Consider the following 19,365-nt stretch of genomic DNA (forward strand, 5'->3'; position numbering starts at 1 on the left):
GCCAGGTGGGACGTGCCAGAACGGTGTTCCCGAACGTGTGCGAGTGCCTGGGAAATGAAGCTGCTCCAAAAGAGAGTGCAGTGCGTTTCCCTACGCTCGGCAGGCACACAGTGCCTCCGGAGGGCTACTGGCCTGGATGCTGATTAGCAGACCCACGGGGTCCTGTGGGTACTCAGTGTTCCTGCCGGGAGCAGGGTGCCCACGCGAGCCTCCTAGGTGTCCAGAAAACTGTGCTGCAGTTAGAGACATGCCGAGCAGGGGCCACGGCCTCATGGAAACTGCTGCACGCCTCCGCTTCTGCACGGAAAGCAGGGCCTTACCTCCAGGCACGCGTTCATGCTGGGTGCCCCTTTAGCGCCACAGCGTGGAAAGCTGCTGACTTCTCCTCGAGCAGAGTGGCTTTAGGGACGAGGTCCTCGAAGTAGTCAGAGCAGAGTGTTTTCTCACGGCGGCTCACGCAAGGGCCATGACAAAGACTTCCTGGGCACTTCGGCCTCGCCAGAAATGGGGGCCTCAGGCTGTCCGAGGACTCCGGAAACGTAGCCCTCCACAAGGAACCTGCCGTGTGTTGCCCGTCACTCGGCACACTCAGAGGGCCTCCACCGGACAGACCAAACGGGCCTCGATGTTGCTCGGCCGGCCCACGGGGGTCTGGAGGTACTCGGTGACCTTGGAGGGACAATGATGCCCCCCCGAGAGGCCTAGGAGTCTTCAAAAGGGTACCTCCTTTAAAATGAAGCAGAACAGCGACCAAGAGCTCCTGGAAGCAGCTGCACGCCCCCCCTCTCCGCCCGGCCACTCGGGACATAAACTGGAGGCTAGCTCCCCCCTTGAGTCTCCTTTTAGCTCGGGAGCTTGTCAGGCTGACCACCACCGCGGCCATGGAAGCACCTGGTTTAGACAGAGCAAACTCATTTTTTTCCCCCAGAAGCATTCTCACAGGGTCTACAGGCCTGTCAAGAGGAGGGAACGTCAGGGAGCTTCAAGGCAGCATGCACGCAGCCTTCCAAATGGGAAAGCAAGGCTACTGCCAGCAGGCCCCCGTTCCCACGGGCACACTCGGCATACACCCCTGGGGTTCCTCACGAGTCCAAAGGGACACAGGTTACCCTGAGTTTCCTTCCCTGAATCAACTTCTCGAAGTAGGCTGTTCTGCATCCAGCGAACTGCCTCAGCCAAGGGACGCCGTCGCTGCTCCTCCTGGCCTGTGGCTATTCAGAAGCCTGCAGTGCCACAGGAAGGACGGGACTCAAATTGCAGTAAGAACGCAAGCCGACTTTCTCCAGGAGGCACGGTGACCTCAGGCAGGAGGTCCTAGATGGAATGCGAAGCCGAGGGTTTCTCTGAGTGCAGCTCAGGCTAGGGCAGTGCGTAGGAAGACTTCCACGCCAGGTGGGACGTGCCAGAACGGTGTCCCCGAACGTGGGCGAGCGCCGGGGAAATTAAGCTGCTCCACGCGAGAGTGCAGTGCGTTTCCCTGCGCTCGGCATACACAGAGGGGCCCCAGAGGGCTACGGGCCTGGATGTTGCTTAGCAGAGCCAGGTGGGCCTGGGGGTACTCCGTGTTCCTGCCGGGAGCAGGGTGCCCACGCTAGCCCCCTAGCTGTCCGGAAAACGGTGCTGCCGTTCAAGGTACGCCGAGCAGAGGCCACCGCCTCACGGGAAGTGCAGCACGCCTCCGCTTCTGCGCGGCAAGTCAGGGCCTTACTTCTCCAGGCGTGTGCTCGTGCTGGCTGTGCCGGTAGCGACACAGCATGGGAAGATGCTGACTTTCTCCTCGAGCAGGGTGACTTCAGGGACGAGGGCCTCCAAGTATTCAGAGCAGAGCGTTTTCTCACGGCAGCTCACACAGGGGCCAGGACGAGGTCTTCTGGGCACTTGGGACTCACCGGAAATATTGTCCTGAGGCTCTTGGAGGAGTCTGGAAGTGCGGCTCTCCTCAAGGAACGTGCAGTGTGCTGCCCATCACTCGGCAGGCACAGAGGGCCTCCGAGGGATCAACCAATGGGCCTCCAAGTTGCTCCGCCGGCCCCCAGGGGTCTGGAGGTACTCAGTGAACTTGGAGGGAAAACGATGCATAAGCCGAGAGGCCTGGGAGTCCCCAAAAGGGTACTTCCTTTAAAATAAAGCCTATAAGCGACTAAGAACGCACGGAAACAGCCGCACGTCTCCCTTTCTGCACGGCTGCTAAGGGCCTAACCTGGCGGCAAGTTTTCACCTTGAGATTCCCTTTAGCTCTAGAGCTTGTCAGGCGGACCACCACCGCGGCCACGGAAGCACCTGGTTCAGACAGAGCAAACTCCTAGTTTTCCCCGAAGCAGTCTTACGGTGTTTACAGGCCTGTCAAGAGCAGGCAATGTCAGGGAGCTTCAAGGCAGCATGAAAGCAGCCTTCCAAATGGGAAAGCAAGGCTACTCCCAGCAGGCCCCCGTTCCCGTGGGCACACTCAGCATACACCCCTGTGGTTTCTAAGAAGTCCAAAGGGACACAGGTTACCCTGTGGTTCCTTCCCTGAATCAACTCCTCCAAGTGGGGTGTTCTGCATCAAGGAAGCTGCCTCGACCAAGGAACGCCGCAGCAGCTACGCCTCTGGGCCTGTGGCTATCCAAAAGCCTGCAGTGCCACAGGAAGAACAGAACTGAAATTGCAGTAGGTACGCAGGCCCACCTTCTCTAGGAGGCACGGTGACTTCAGGCCGGAGGTCCTAGGTGGCATGCGAAGACGAGGGTTAATCTGAGTGCCGCTCGACTAGGGCCATGCGTGAGAAGACTTCCACGCCAGGTGGGACGTGCCAGAACGGTGTTCCCGAACGTGTGCGAGTGCCTGGGAAATGAAGCTGCTCCAAAAGAGAGTGCAGTGCGTTTCCCTACGCTCGGCAGGCACACAGTGCCTCCGGAGGGCTACTGGCCTGGATGCTGATTAGCAGACCCACGGGGTCCTGTGGGTACTCAGTGTTCCTGCCGGGAGCAGGGTGCCCACGCGAGCCTCCTAGGTGTCCAGAAAACTGTGCTGCAGTTAGAGACATGCCGAGCAGGGGCCACGGCCTCATGGAAACTGCTGCACGCCTCCGCTTCTGCACGGAAAGCAGGGCCTTACCTCCAGGCACGCGTTCATGCTGGGTGCCCCTTTAGCGCCACAGCGTGGAAAGCTGCTGACTTCTCCTCGAGCAGAGTGGCTTTAGGGACGAGGTCCTCGAAGTAGTCAGAGCAGAGTGTTTTCTCACGGCGGCTCACGCAAGGGCCATGACAAAGACTTCCTGGGCACTTCGGCCTCGCCAGAAATGGGGGCCTGAGGCTGTCCGAGGACTCCGGAAACGTAGCCCTCCACAAGGAACCTGCCGTGTGTTGCCCGTCACTCGGCACACTCAGAGGGCCTCCACCGGACAGACCAAACGGGCCTCGATGTTGCTCGGCCGGCCCACGGGGGTCTGGAGGTACTCGGTGACCTTGGAGGGACAATGATGCCCCCCCGAGAGGCCTAGGAGTCTTCAAAAGGGTACCTCCTTTAAAATGAAGCAGAACAGCGACCAAGAGCTCCTGGAAGCAGCTGCACGCCCCCCCTCTCCGCCCGGCCACTCGGGACCTAAACTGGAGGCTAGCTCCCCCCTTGAGTCTCCTTTTAGCTCGGGAGCTTGTCAGGCTGACCACCACCGCGGCCATGGAAGCACCTGGTTTAGACAGAGCAAACTCATTTTTTTCCCCCAGAAGCATTCTCACAGGGTCTACAGGCCTGTCAAGAGGAGGGAACGTCAGGGAGCTTCAAGGCAGCATGCACGCAGCCTTCCAAATGGGAAAGCAAGGCTACTGCCAGCAGGCCCCCGTTCCCACGGGCACACTCGGCATACACCCCTGGGGTTCCTCACGAGTCCAAAGGGACACAGGTTACCCTGAGTTTCCTTCCCTGAATCAACTTCTCGAAGTAGGCTGTTCTGCATCCAGCGAACTGCCTCAGCCAAGGGACGCCGTCGCTGCTCCTCCGGGCCTGTGGCTATTCAGAAGCCTGCAGTGCCACAGGAAGGACGGGACTCAAATTGCAGTAAGAACGCAAGCCGACTTTCTCCAGGAGGCACGGTGACCTCAGGCAGGAGGTCCTAGATGGAATGCGAAGCCGAGGGTTTCTCTGAGTGCAGCTCAGGCTAGGGCAGTGCGTAGGAAGACTTCCACGCCAGGTGGGACGTGCCAGAACGGTGTCCCCGAACGTGGGCGAGCGCCGGGGAAATTAAGCTGCTCCACACGAGAGTGCAGTGCGTTTCCCTGCGCTCGGCATACACAGAGGGGCCCCAGAGGGCTACGGGCCTGGATGTTGCTTAGCAGAGCCAGGTGGGCCTGGGGGTACTCCGTGTTCCTGCCGGGAGCAGGGTGCCCACGCTAGCCCCCTAGCTGTCCGGAAAACGGTGCTGCCGTTCAAGGTACGCCGAGCAGAGGCCACCGCCTCACGGGAAGTGCAGCACGCCTCCGCTTCTGCGCGGCAAGTCAGGGCCTTACTTCTCCAGGCGTGTGCTCGTGCTGGCTGTGCCGGTAGCGACACAGCATGGGAAGATGCTGACTTTCTCCTCGAGCAGGGTGACTTCAGGGACGAGGGCCTCCAAGTATTCAGAGCAGAGCGTTTTCTCACGGCAGCTCACACAGGGGCCAGGACGAGGTCTTCTGGGCACTTGGGACTCACCGGAAATATTGTCCTGAGGCTCTTCGAGGAGTCTGGAAGTGCGGCTCTCCTCAAGGAACGTGCAGTGTGCTGCCCATCACTCGGCAGGCACAGAGGGCCTCCGAGGGATCAACCAATGGGCCTCCAAGTTGCTCCGCCGGCCCCCAGGGGTCTGGAGGTACTCAGTGAACTTGGAGGGAAAACGATGCATAAGCCGAGAGGCCTGGGAGTCCCCAAAAGGGTACTTCCTTTAAAATAAAGCCTATAAGCGACTAAGAACGCACGGAAACAGCCGCACGTCTCCCTTTCTGCACGGCTGCTAAGGGCCTAACCTGGCGGCAAGTTTTCACCTTGAGATTCCCTTTAGCTCTAGAGCTTGTCAGGCGGACCACCACCGCGGCCACGGAAGCACCTGGTTCAGACAGAGCAAACTCCTAGTTTTCCCCGAAGCAGTCTTACGGTGTTTACAGGCCTGTCAAGAGCAGGCAATGTCAGGGAGCTTCAAGGCAGCATGAAAGCAGCCTTCCAAATGGGAAAGCAAGGCTACTCCCAGCAGGCCCCCGTTCCCGTGGGCACACTCAGCATACACCCCTGTGGTTTCTAAGAAGTCCAAAGGGACACAGGTTACCCTGTGGTTCCTTCCCTGAATCAACTCCTCCAAGTGGGGTGTTCTGCATCAAGGAAGCTGCCTCGACCAAGGAACGCCGCAGCAGCTACGCCTCTGGGCCTGTGGCTATCCAAAAGCCTGCAGTGCCACAGGAAGAACAGAACTGAAATTGCAGTAGGTGCGCAGGCCCACCTTCTCTAGGAGGCACGGTGACTTCAGGCCGGAGGTCCTAGGTGGCATGCGAAGACGAGGGTTAATCTGAGTGCCGCTCGACTAGGGCCATGCGTGAGAAGACTTCCACGCCAGGTGGGACGTGCCAGAACGGTGTTCCCGAACGTGTGCGAGTGCCTGGGAAATGAAGCTGCTCCAAAAGAGAGTGCAGTGCGTTTCCCTACGCTCGGCAGGCACACAGTGCCTCCGGAGGGCTACTGGCCTGGATGCTGATTAGCAGACCCACGGGGTCCTGTGGGTACTCAGTGTTCCTGCCGGGAGCAGGGTGCCCACGCGAGCCTCCTAGGTGTCCAGAAAACTGTGCTGCAGTTAGAGACATGCCGAGCAGGGGCCACGGCCTCATGGAAACTGCTGCACGCCTCCGCTTCTGCACGGAAAGCAGGGCCTTACCTCCAGGCACGCGTTCATGCTGGGTGCCCCTTTAGCGCCACAGCGTGGAAAGCTGCTGACTTCTCCTCGAGCAGAGTGGCTTTAGGGACGAGGTCCTCGAAGTAGTCAGAGCAGAGTGTTTTCTCACGGCGGCTCACGCAAGGGCCATGACAAAGACTTCCTGGGCACTTCGGCCTCGCCAGAAATGGGGGCCTGAGGCTGTCCGAGGACTCCGGAAACGTAGCCCTCCACAAGGAACCTGCCGTGTGTTGCCCGTCACTCGGCACACTCAGAGGGCCTCCACCGGACAGACCAAACGGGCCTCGATGTTGCTCGGCCGGCCCACGGGGGTCTGGAGGTACTCGGTGACCTTGGAGGGACAATGATGCCCCCCCGAGAGGCCTAGGAGTCTTCAAAAGGGTACCTCCTTTAAAATGAAGCAGAACAGCGACCAAGAGCTCCTGGAAGCAGCTGCACGCCCCCCCTCTCCGCCCGGCCACTCGGGACCTAAACTGGAGGCTAGCTCCCCCCTTGAGTCTCCTTTTAGCTCGGGAGCTTGTCAGGCTGACCACCACCGCGGCCATGGAAGCACCTGGTTTAGACAGAGCAAACTCATTTTTTTCCCCCAGAAGCATTCTCACAGGGTCTACAGGCCTGTCAAGAGGAGGGAACGTCAGGGAGCTTCAAGGCAGCATGCACGCAGCCTTCCAAATGGGAAAGCAAGGCTACTGCCAGCAGGCCCCCGTTCCCACGGGCACACTCGGCATACACCCCTGGGGTTCCTCACGAGTCCAAAGGGACACAGGTTACCCTGAGTTTCCTTCCCTGAATCAACTTCTCGAAGTAGGCTGTTCTGCATCCAGCGAACTGCCTCAGCCAAGGGACGCCGTCGCTGCTCCTCCGGGCCTGTGGCTATTCAGAAGCCTGCAGTGCCACAGGAAGGACGGGACTCAAATTGCAGTAAGAACGCAAGCCGACTTTCTCCAGGAGGCACGGTGACCTCAGGCAGGAGGTCCTAGATGGAATGCGAAGCCGAGGGTTTCTCTGAGTGCAGCTCAGGCTAGGGCAGTGCGTAGGAAGACTTCCACGCCAGGTGGGACGTGCCAGAACGGTGTCCCCGAACGTGGGCGAGCGCCGGGGAAATTAAGCTGCTCCACGCGAGAGTGCAGTGCGTTTCCCTGCGCTCGGCATACACAGAGGGGCCCCAGAGGGCTACGGGCCTGGATGTTGCTTAGCAGAGCCAGGTGGGCCTGGGGGTACTCCGTGTTCCTGCCGGGAGCAGGGTGCCCACGCTAGCCCCCTAGCTGTCCGGAAAACGGTGCTGCCGTTCAAGGTACGCCGAGCAGAGGCCACCGCCTCACGGGAAGTGCAGCACGCCTCCGCTTCTGCGCGGCAAGTCAGGGCCTTACTTCTCCAGGCGTGTGCTCGTGCTGGCTGTGCCGGTAGCGACACAGCATGGGAAGATGCTGACTTTCTCCTCGAGCAGGGTGACTTCAGGGACGAGGGCCTCCAAGTATTCAGAGCAGAGCGTTTTCTCACGGCAGCTCACACAGGGGCCAGGACGAGGTCTTCTGGGCACTTGGGACTCACCGGAAATATTGTCCTGAGGCTCTTGGAGGAGTCTGGAAGTGCGGCTCTCCTCAAGGAACGTGCAGTGTGCTGCCCATCACTCGGCAGGCACAGAGGGCCTCCGAGGGATCAACCAATGGGCCTCCAAGTTGCTCCGCCGGCCCCCAGGGGTCTGGAGGTACTCAGTGAACTTGGAGGGAAAACGATGCATAAACCGAGAGGCCTGGGAGTCCCCAAAAGGGTACTTCCTTTAAAATAAAGCCTATAAGCGACTAAGAACGCACGGAAACAGCCGCACGTCTCCCTTTCTGCACGGCTGCTAAGGGCCTAACCTGGCGGCAAGTTTTCACCTTGAGATTCCCTTTAGCTCTAGAGCTTGTCAGGCGGACCACCACCGCGGCCACGGAAGCACCTGGTTCAGACAGAGCAAACTCCTAGTTTTCCCCGAAGCAGTCTTACGGTGTTTACAGGCCTGTCAAGAGCAGGCAATGTCAGGGAGCTTCAAGGCAGCATGAAAGCAGCCTTCCAAATGGGAAAGCAAGGCTACTCCCAGCAGGCCCCCGTTCCCGTGGGCACACTCAGCATACACCCCTGTGGTTTCTAAGAAGTCCAAAGGGACACAGGTTACCCTGTGGTTCCTTCCCTGAATCAACTCCTCCAAGTGGGGTGTTCTGCATCAAGGAAGCTGCCTCGACCAAGGAACGCCGCAGCAGCTACGCCTCTGGGCCTGTGGCTATCCAAAAGCCTGCAGTGCCACAGGAAGAACAGAACTGAAATTGCAGTAGGTGCGCAGGCCCACCTTCTCTAGGAGGCACGGTGACTTCAGGCCGGAGGTCCTAGGTGGCATGCGAAGACGAGGGTTAATCTGAGTGCCGCTCGACTAGGGCCATGCGTGAGAAGACTTCCACGCCAGGTGGGACGTGCCAGAACGGTGTTCCCGAACGTGTGCGAGTGCCTGGGAAATGAAGCTGCTCCAAAAGAGAGTGCAGTGCGTTTCCCTACGCTCGGCAGGCACACAGTGCCTCCGGAGGGCTACTGGCCTGGATGCTGATTAGCAGACCCACGGGGTCCTGTGGGTACTCAGTGTTCCTGCCGGGAGCAGGGTGCCCACGCGAGCCTCCTAGGTGTCCAGAAAACTGTGCTGCAGTTAGAGACATGCCGAGCAGGGGCCACGGCCTCATGGAAACTGCTGCACGCCTCCGCTTCTGCACGGAAAGCAGGGCCTTACCTCCAGGCACGCGTTCATGCTGGGGGCCCCTTTAGCGCCACAGCGTGGAAAGCTGCTGACTTCTCGAGCAGAGTGGCTTTAGGGACGAGGTCCTCGAAGTAGTCAGAGCAGAGTGTTTTCTCACGGCGGCTCACGCAAGGGCCATGACAAAGACTTCCTGGGCACTTCGGCCTCGCCAGAAATGGGGGCCTGAGGCTGTCCGAGGACTCCGGAAACGTAGCCCTCCACAAGGAACCTGCCGTGTGTTGCCCGTCACTCGGCACACTCAGAGGGCCTCCACCGGACAGACCAAACGGGCCTCGATGTTGCTCGGCCGGCCCACGGGGGTCTGGAGGTACTCGGTGACCTTGGAGGGACAATGATGCCCCCCCGAGAGGCCTAGGAGTCTTCAAAAGGGTACCTCCTTTAAAATGAAGCAGAACAGCGACCAAGAGCTCCTGGAAGCAGCTGCACGCCCCCCCTCTCCGCCCGGCCACTCGGGACCTAAACTGGAGGCTAGCTCCCCCCTTGAGTCTCCTTTTAGCTCGGGAGCTTGTCAGGCTGACCACCACCGCGGCCATGGAAGCACCTGGTTTAGACAGAGCAAACTCATTTTTTTCCCCCAGAAGCATTCTCACAGGGTCTACAGGCCTGTCAAGAGGAGGGAACGTCAGGGAGCTTCAAGGCAGCATGCACGCAGCCTTCCAAATGGGAAAGCAAGGCTACTGCCAGCAGGCCCCCGTTCCCACGGGCACACTCGGCATACACCCCTGGGGTTCCTCACGAGTCCAAAGGGACACAGGTTACCCTGAGTTTCCTTCCCTGAATCAACTTCTCGAAGTAGGCTGTTCTGCATCCAGCGAACTGCCTCAGCCAAGGGACGCCGTCGCTGCTCCTCCGGGCCTGTGGCTATTCAGAAGCCTGCAGTGCCACAGGAAGGACGGGACTCAAATTGCAGTAAGAACGCAAGCCGACTTTCTCCAGTAGGCACGGTGACCTCAGGCAGGAGGTCCTAGATGGAATGCGAAGCCGAGGGTTTCTCTGAGTGCAGCTCAGGCTAGGGCAGTGCGTAGGAAGACTTCCACGCCAGGTGGGACGTGCCAGAACGGTGTCCCCGAACGTGGGCGAGCGCCGGGGAAATTAAGCTGCTCCACACGAGAGTGCAGTGCGTTTCCCTGCGCTCGGCATACACAGAGGGGCCCCAGAGGGCTACGGGCCTGGATGTTGCTTAGCAGAGCCAGGTGGGCCTGGGGGTACTCCGTGTTCCTGCCGGGAGCAGGGTGCCCACGCTAGCCCCCTAGCTGTCCGGAAAACGGTGCTGCCGTTCAAGGTACGCCGAGCAGAGGCCACCGCCTCACGGGAAGTGCAGCACGCCTCCGCTTCTGCGCGGCAAGTCAGGGCCTTACTTCTCCAGGCGTGTGCTCGTGCTGGCTGTGCCGGTAGCGACACAGCATGGGAAGATGCTGACTTTCTCCTCGAGCAGGGTGACTTCAGGGACGAGGGCCTCCAAGTATTCAGAGCAGAGCGTTTTCTCACGGCAGCTCACACAGGGGCCAGGACGAGGTCTTCTGGGCACTTGGGACTCACCGGAAATATTGTCCTGAGGCTCTTGGAGGAGTCTGGAAGTGCGGCTCTCCTCAAGGAACGTGCAGTGTGCTGCCCATCACTCGGCAGGCACAGAGGGCCTCCGAGGGATCAACCAATGGGCCTCCAAGTTGCTCCGCCGGCCGCCAGGGGTCTGGAGGTACTCAGTGAACTTGGAGGGAAAACGATGCATAAGCCGAGAGGCCTGGGAGTCCCCAAAAGGGTACTTCCTTTAAAATAAAGCCTATAAGCGACTAAGAACGCACGGAAACAGCCGCACGTCTCCCTTTCTGCACGGCTGCTAAGGGCCTAACCTGGCGGCAAGTTTTCACCTTGAGATTCCCTTTAGCTCTAGAGCTTGTCAGGCGGACCACCACCGCGGCCACGGAAGCACCTGGTTCAGACAGAGCAAACTCCTAGTTTTCCCCGAAGCAGTCTTACGGTGTTTACAGGCCTGTCAAGAGCAGGCAATGTCAGGGAGCTTCAAGGCAGCATGAAAGCAGCCTTCCAAATGGGAAAGCAAGGCTACTCCCAGCAGGCCCCCGTTCCCGTGGGCACACTCAGCATACACCCCTGTGGTTTCTAAGAAGTCCAAAGGGACACAGGTTACCCTGTGGTTCCTTCCCTGAATCAACTCCTCCAAGTGGGGTGTTCTGCATCAAGGAAGCTGCCTCGACCAAGGAACGCCGCAGCAGCTACGCCTCTGGGCCTGTGGCTATCCAAAAGCCTGCAGTGCCACAGGAAGAACAGAACTGAAATTGCAGTAGGTGCGCAGGCCCACCTTCTCTAGGAGGCACGGTGACTTCAGGCCGGAGGTCCTAGGTGGCATGCGAAGACGAGGGTTAATCTGAGTGCCGCTCGACTAGGGCCATGCGTGAGAAGACTTCCACGCCAGGTGGGACGTGCCAGAACGGTGTTCCCGAACGTGTGCGAGTGCCTGGGAAATGAAGCTGCTCCAAAAGAGAGTGCAGTGCGTTTCCCTACGCTCGGCAGGCACACAGTGCCTCCGGAGGGCTACTGGCCTGGATGCTGATTAGCAGACCCACGGGGTCCTGTGGGTACTCAGTGTTCCTGCCGGGAGCAGGGTGCCCACGCGAGCCTCCTAGGTGTCCAGAAAACTGTGCTGCAGTTAGAGACATGCCGAGCAGGGGCCACGGCCTCATGGAAACTGCTGCACGCCTCCGCTTCTGCACGGAAAGCAGGGCCTTACCTCCAGGCACGCGTTCATGCTGGGTGCCCCTTTAGCGCCACAGCGTGGAAAGCTGCTGACTTCTCCTCGAGCAGAGTGGCTTTAGGGACGAGGTCCTCGAAGTAGTCAGAGCAGAGTGTTTTCTCACGGCGGCTCACGCAAGGGCCATGACAAAGACTTCCTGGGCACTTCGGCCTCGCCAGAAATGGGGGCCTGAGGCTGTCCGAGGACTCCGGAAACGTAGCCCTCCACAAGGAACCTGCCGTGTGTTGCCCGTCACTCGGCACACTCAGAGGGCCTCCACCGGACAGACCAAACGGGCCTCGATGTTGCTCGGCCGGCCCACGGGGGTCTGGAGGTACTCGGTGACCTTGGAGGGACAATGATGCCCCCCCGAGAGGCCTAGGAGTCTTCAAAAGGGTACCTCCTTTAAAATGAAGCAGAACAGCGACCAAGAGCTCCTGGAAGCAGCTGCACGCCCCCCTCTCCGCCCGGCCACTCGGGACCTAAACTGGAGGCTAGCTCCCCCCTTGAGTCTCCTTTTAGCTCGGGAGCTTGTCAGGCTGACCACCACCGCGGCCATGGAAGCACCTGGTTTAGACAGAGCAAACTCATTTTTTTCCCCCAGAAGCATTCTCACAGGGTCTACAGGCCTGTCAAGAGGAGGGAACGTCAGGGAGCTTCAAGGCAGCATGCACGCAGCCTTCCAAATGGGAAAGCAAGGCTACTGCCAGCAGGCCCCCGTTCCCACGGGCACACTCGGCATACACCCCTGGGGTTCCTCACGAGTCCAAAGGGACACAGGTTACCCTGAGTTTCCTTCCCTGAATCAACTTCTCGAAGTAGGCTGTTCTGCATCCAGCGAACTGCCTCAGCCAAGGGACGCCGTCGCTGCTCCTCCGGGCCTGTGGCTATTCAGAAGCCTGCAGTGCCACAGGAAGGACGGGACTCAAATTGCAGTAAGAACGCAAGCCGACTTTCTCCAGGAGGCACGGTGACCTCAGGCAGGAGGTCCTAGATGGAATGCGAAGCCGAGGGTTTCTCTGAGTGCAGCTCAGGCTAGGGCAGTGCGTAGGAAGACTTCCACGCCAGGTGGGACGTGCCAGAACGGTGTCCCCGAACGTGGGCGAGCGCCGGGGAAATTAAGCTGCTCCACACGAGAGTGCAGTGCGTTTCCCTGCGCTCGGCATACACAGAGGGGCCCCAGAGGGCTACGGGCCTGGATGTTGCTTAGCAGAGCCAGGTGGGCCTGGGGGTACTCCGTGTTCCTGCCGGGAGCAGGGTGCCCACGCTAGCCCCCTAGCTGTCCGGAAAACGGTGCTGCCGTTCAAGGTACGCCGAGCAGAGGCCACCGCCTCACGGGAAGTGCAGCACGCCTCCGCTTCTGCGCGGCAAGTCAGGGCCTTACTTCTCCAGGCGTGTGCTCGTGCTGGCTGTGCCGGTAGCGACACAGCATGGGAAGATGCTGACTTTCTCCTCGAGCAGGGTGACTTCAGGGACGAGGGCCTCCAAGTATTCAGAGCAGAGCGTTTTCTCACGGCAGCTCACACAGGGGCCAGGACGAGGTCTTCTGGGCACTTGGGACTCACCGGAAATATTGTCCTGAGGCTCTTCGAGGAGTCTGGAAGTGCGGCTCTCCTCAAGGAACGTGCAGTGTGCTGCCCATCACTCGGCAGGCACAGAGGGCCTCCGAGGGATCAACCAATGGGCCTCCAAGTTGCTCCGCCGGCCCCCAGGGGTCTGGAGGTACTCAGTGAACTTGGAGGGAAAACGATGCATAAGCCGAGAGGCCTGGGAGTCCCCAAAAGGGTACTTCCTTTAAAATAAAGCCTATAAGCGACTAAGAACGCACGGAAACAGCCGCACGTCTCCCTTTCTGCACGGCTGCTAAGGGCCTAACCTGGCGGCAAGTTTTCACCTTGAGATTCCCTTTAGCTCTAGAGCTTGTCAGGCGGACCACCACCGCGGCCACGGAAGCACCTGGTTCAGACAGAGCAAACTCCTAGTTTTCCCCGAAGCAGTCTTACGGTGTTTACAGGCCTGTCAAGAGCAGGCAATGTCAGGGAGCTTCAAGGCAGCATGAAAGCAGCCTTCCAAATGGGAAAGCAAGGCTACTCCCAGCAGGCCCCCGTTCCCGTGGGCACACTCAGCATACACCCCTGTGGTTTCTAAGAAGTCCAAAGGGACACAGGTTACCCTGTGGTTCCTTCCCTGAATCAACTCCTCCAAGTGGGGTGTTCTGCATCAAGGAAGCTGCCTCGACCAAGGAACGCCGCAGCAGCTACGCCTCTGGGCCTGTGGCTATCCAAAAGCCTGCAGTGCCACAGGAAGAACAGAACTGAAATTGCAGTAGGTACGCAGGCCCACCTTCTCTAGGAGGCACGGTGACTTCAGGCCGGAGGTCCTAGGTGGCATGCGAAGACGAGGGTTAATCTGAGTGCCGCTCGACTAGGGCCATGCGTGAGAAGACTTCCACGCCAGGTGGGACGTGCCAGAACGGTGTTCCCGAACGTGTGCGAGTGCCTGGGAAATGAAGCTGCTCCAAAAGAGAGTGCAGTGCGTTTCCCTACGCTCGGCAGGCACACAGTGCCTCCGGAGGGCTACTGGCCTGGATGCTGATTAGCAGACCCACGGGGTCCTGTGGGTACTCAGTGTTCCTGCCGGGAGCAGGGTGCCCACGCGAGCCTCCTAGGTGTCCAGAAAACTGTGCTGCAGTTAGAGACATGCCGAGCAGGGGCCACGGCCTCATGGAAACTGCTGCACGCCTCCGCTTCTGCACGGAAAGCAGGGCCTTACCTCCAGGCACGCGTTCATGCTGGGTGCCCCTTTAGCGCCACAGCGTGGAAAGCTGCTGACTTCTCCTCGAGCAGAGTGGCTTTAGGGACGAGGTCCTCGAAGTAGTCAGAGCAGAGTGTTTTCTCACGGCGGCTCACGCAAGGGCCATGACAAAGACTTCCTGGGCACTTCGGCCTCGCCAGAAATGGGGGCCTGAGGCTGTCCGAGGACTCCGGAAACGTAGCCCTCCACAAGGAACCTGCCGTGTGTTGCCCGTCACTCGGCACACTCAGAGGGCCTCCACCGGACAGACCAAACGGGCCTCGATGTTGCTCGGCCGGCCCACAGGGGTCTGGAGGTACTCGGTGACCTTGGAGGGACAATGATGCCCCCCCGAGAGGCCTAGGAGTCTTCAAAAGGGTACCTCCTTTAAAATGAAGCAGAACAGCGACCAAGAGCTCCTGGAAGCAGCTGCACGCCCCCCCTCTCCGCCCGGCCACTCGGGACCTAAACTGGAGGCTAGCTCCCCCCTTGAGTCTCCTTTTAGCTCGGGAGCTTGTCAGGCTGACCACCACCGCGGCCATGGAAGCACCTGGTTTAGACAGAGCAAACTCATTTTTTTCCCCCAGAAGCATTCTCACAGGGTCTACAGGCCTGTCAAGAGGAGGGAACGTCAGGGAGCTTCAAGGCAGCATGCACGCAGCCTTCCAAATGGGAAAGCAAGGCTACTGCCAGCAGGCCCCCGTTCCCACGGGCACACTCGGCATACACCCCTGGGGTTCCTCACGAGTCCAAAGGGACACAGGTTACCCTGAGTTTCCTTCCCTGAATCAACTTCTCGAAGTAGGCTGTTCTGCATCCAGCGAACTGCCTCAGCCAAGGGACGCCGTCGCTGCTCCTCCGGGCCTGTGGCTATTCAGAAGCCTGCAGTGCCACAGGAAGGACGGGACTCAAATTGCAGTAAGAACGCAAGCCGACTTTCTCCAGGAGGCACGGTGACCTCAGGCAGGAGGTCCTAGATGGAATGCGAAGCCGAGGGTTTCTCTGAGTGCAGCTCAGGCTAGGGCAGTGCGTAGGAAGACTTCCACGCCAGGTGGGACGTGCCAGAACGGTGTCCCCGAACGTGGGCGAGCGCCGGGGAAATTAAGCTGCTCCACGCGAGAGTGCAGTGCGTTTCCCTGCGCTCGGCATACACAGAGGGGCCCCAGAGGGCTACGGGCCTGGATGTTGCTTAGCAGAGCCAGGTGGGCCTGGGGGTACTCCGTGTTCCTGCCGGGAGCAGGGTGCCCACGCTAGCCCCCTAGCTGTCCGGAAAACGGTGCTGCCGTTCAAGGTACGCCGAGCAGAGGCCACCGCCTCACGGGAAGTGCAGCACGCCTCCGCTTCTGCGCGGCAAGTCAGGGCCTTACTTCTCCAGGCGTGTGCTCGTGCTGGCTGTGCCGGTAGCGACACAGCATGGGAAGATGCTGACTTTCTCCTCGAGCAGGGTGACTTCAGGGACGAGGGCCTCCAAGTATTCAGAGCAGAGCGTTTTCTCACGGCAGCTCACACAGGGGCCAGGACGAGGTCTTCTGGGCACTTGGGACTCACCGGAAATATTGTCCTGAGGCTCTTGGAGGAGTCTGGAAGTGCGGCTCTCCTCAAGGAACGTGCAGTGTGCTGCCCATCACTCGGCAGGCACAGAGGGCCTCCGAGGGATCAACCAATGGGCCTCCAAGTTGCTCCGCCGGCCCCCAGGGGTCTGGAGGTACTCAGTGAACTTGGAGGGAAAACGATGCATAAGCCGAGAGGCCTGGGAGTCCCCAAAAGGGTACTTCCTTTAAAATAAAGCCTATAAGCGACTAAGAACGCACGGAAACAGCCGCACGTCTCCCTTTCTGCACGGCTGCTAAGGGCCTAACCTGGCGGCAAGTTTTCACCTTGAGATTCCCTTTAGCTCTAGAGCTTGTCAGGCGGACCACCACCGCGGCCACGGAAGCACCTGGTTCAGACAGAGCAAACTCCTAGTTTTCCCCGAAGCAGTCTTACGGTGTTTACAGGCCTGTCAAGAGCAGGCAATGTCAGGGAGCTTCAAGGCAGCATGAAAGCAGCCTTCCAAATGGGAAAGCAAGGCTACTCCCAGCAGGCCCCCGTTCCCGTGGGCACACTCAGCATACACCCCTGTGGTTTCTAAGAAGTCCAAAGGGACACAGGTTACCCTGTGGTTCCTTCCCTGAATCAACTCCTCCAAGTGGGGTGTTCTGCATCAAGGAAGCTGCCTCGACCAAGGAACGCCGCAGCAGCTACGCCTCTGGGCCTGTGGCTATCCAAAAGCCTGCAGTGCCACAGGAAGAACAGAACTGAAATTGCAGTAGGTACGCAGGCCCACCTTCTCTAGGAGGCACGGTGACTTCAGGCCGGAGGTCCTAGGTGGCATGCGAAGACGAGGGTTAATCTGAGTGCCGCTCGACTAGGGCCATGCGTGAGAAGACTTCCACGCCAGGTGGGACGTGCCAGAACGGTGTTCCCGAACGTGTGCGAGTGCCTGGGAAATGAAGCTGCTCCAAAAGAGAGTGCAGTGCGTTTCCCTACGCTCGGCAGGCACACAGTGCCTCCGGAGGGCTACTGGCCTGGATGCTGATTAGCAGACCCACGGGGTCCTGTGGGTACTCAGTGTTCCTGCCGGGAGCAGGGTGCCCACGCGAGCCTCCTAGGTGTCCAGAAAACTGTGCTGCAGTTAGAGACATGCCGAGCAGGGGCCACGGCCTCATGGAAACTGCTGCACGCCTCCGCTTCTGCACGGAAAGCAGGGCCTTACCTCCAGGCACGCGTTCATGCTGGGTGCCCCTTTAGCGCCACAGCGTGGAAAGCTGCTGACTTCTCCTCGAGCAGAGTGGCTTTAGGGACGAGGTCCTCGAAGTAGTCAGAGCAGAGTGTTTTCTCACGGCGGCTCACGCAAGGGCCATGACAAAGACTTCCTGGGCACTTCGGCCTCGCCAGAAATGGGGGCCTGAGGCTGTCCGAGGACTCCGGAAACGTAGCCCTCCACAAGGAACCTGCCGTGTGTTGCCCGTCACTCGGCACACTCAGAGGGCCTCCACCGGACAGACCAAACGGGCCTCGATGTTGCTCGGCCGGCCCACGGGGGTCTGGAGGTACTCGGTGACCTTGGAGGGACAATGATGCCCCCCCGAGAGGCCTAGGAGTCTTCAAAAGGGTACCTCCTTTAAAATGAAGCAGAACAGCGACCAAGAGCTCCTGGAAGCAGCTGCACGCCCCCCTCTCCGCCCGGCCACTCGGGACCTAAACTGGAGGCTAGCTCCCCCCTTGAGTCTCCTTTTAGCTCGGGAGCTTGTCAGGCTGACCACCACCGCGGCCATGGAAGCACCTGGTTTAGACAGAGCAAACTCATTTTTTTCCCCCAGAAGCATTCTCACAGGGTCTACAGGCCTGTCAAGAGGAGGGAACGTCAGGGAGCTTCAAGGCAGCATGCACGCAGCCTTCCAAATGGGAAAGCAAGGCTACTGCCAGCAGGCCCCCGTTCCCACGGGCACACTCGGCATACACCCCTGGGGTTCCTCACGAGTCCAAAGGGACACAGGTTACCCTGAGTTTCCTTCCCTGAATCAACTTCTCGAAGTAGGCTGTTCTGCATCCAGCGAACTGCCTCAGCCAAGGGACGCCGTCGCTGCTCCTCCGGGCCTGTGGCTATTCAGAAGCCTGCAGTGCCACAGGAAGGACGGGACTTAAACTGCAGTAAGAACGCAAGCCGACTTTCTCCAGGAGGCACGGTGACCTCAGGCAGGAGGTCCTAGATGGAATGCGAAGCCGAGGGTTTCTCTGAGTGCAGCTCAGGCTAGGGCAGTGCGTAGGAAGACTTCCACGCCAGGTGGGACGTGCCAGAACGGTGTCCCCGAACGTGGGCGAGCGCCGGGGAAATTAAGCTGCTCCACGCGAGAGTGCAGTGCGTTTCCCTGCGCTCGGCATACACAGAGGGGCCCCAGAGGGCTACGGGCCTGGATGTTGCTTAGCAGAGCCAGGTGGGCCTGGGGGTACTCCGTGTTCCTGCCGGGAGCAGGGTGCCCACGCTAGCCCCCTAGCTGTCCGGAAAACGGTGCTGCCGTTCAAGGTACGCCGAGCAGAGGCCACCGCCTCACGGGAAGTGCAGCACGCCTCCGCTTCTGCGCGGCAAGTCAGGGCCTTACTTCTCCAGGCGTGTGCTCGTGCTGGCTGTGCCGGTAGCGACACAGCATGGGAAGATGCTGACTTTCTCCTCGAGCAGGGTGACTTCAGGGACGAGGGCCTCCAAGTATTCAGAGCAGAGCGTTTTCTCACGGCAGCTCACACAGGGGCCAGGACGAGGTCTTCTGGGCACTTGGGACTCACCGGAAATATTGTCCTGAGGCTCTTGGAGGAGTCTGGAAGTGCGGCTCTCCTCAAGGAACGTGCAGTGTGCTGCCCATCACTCGGCAGGCACAGAGGGCCTCCGAGGGATCAACCAATGGGCCTCCAAGTTGCTCCGCCGGCCCCCAGGGGTCTGGAGGTACTCAGTGAACTTGGAGGGAAAACGATGCATAAGCCGAGAGGCCTGGGAGTCCCCAAAAGGGTACTTCCTTTAAAATAAAGCCTATAAGCGACTAAGAACGCACGGAAACAGCCGCACGTCTCCCTTTCTGCACGGCTGCTAAGGGCCTAACCTGGCGGCAAGTTTTCACCTTGAGATTCCCTTTAGCTCTAGAGCTTGTCAGGCGGACCACCACCGCGGCCACGGAAGCACCTGGTTCAGACAGAGCAAACTCCTAGTTTTCCCCGAAGCAGTCTTACGGTGTTTACAGGCCTGTCAAGAGCAGGCAATGTCAGGGAGCTTCAAGGCAGCATGAAAGCAGCCTTCCAAATGGGAAAGCAAGGCTACTCCCAGCAGGCCCCCGTTCCCGTGGGCACACTCAGCATACACCCCTGTGGTTTCTAAGAAGTCCAAAGGGACACAGGTTACCCTGTGGTTCCTTCCCTGAATCAACTCCTCCAAGTGGGGTGTTCTGCATCAAGGAAGCTGCCTCGACCAAGGAACGCCGCAGCAGCTACGCCTCTGGGCCTGTGGCTATCCAAAAGCCTGCAGTGCCACAGGAAGAACAGAACTGAAATTGCAGTAGGTACGCAGGCCCACCTTCTCTAGGAGGCACGGTGACTTCAGGCCGGAGGTCCTAGGTGGCA

The sequence above is a fragment of the Phocoena phocoena genome, chromosome 14, assembly GCF_963924675.1.
Source record: "Phocoena phocoena chromosome 14, mPhoPho1.1, whole genome shotgun sequence".
Taxonomy (NCBI): domain Eukaryota; kingdom Metazoa; phylum Chordata; class Mammalia; order Artiodactyla; family Phocoenidae; genus Phocoena; species Phocoena phocoena.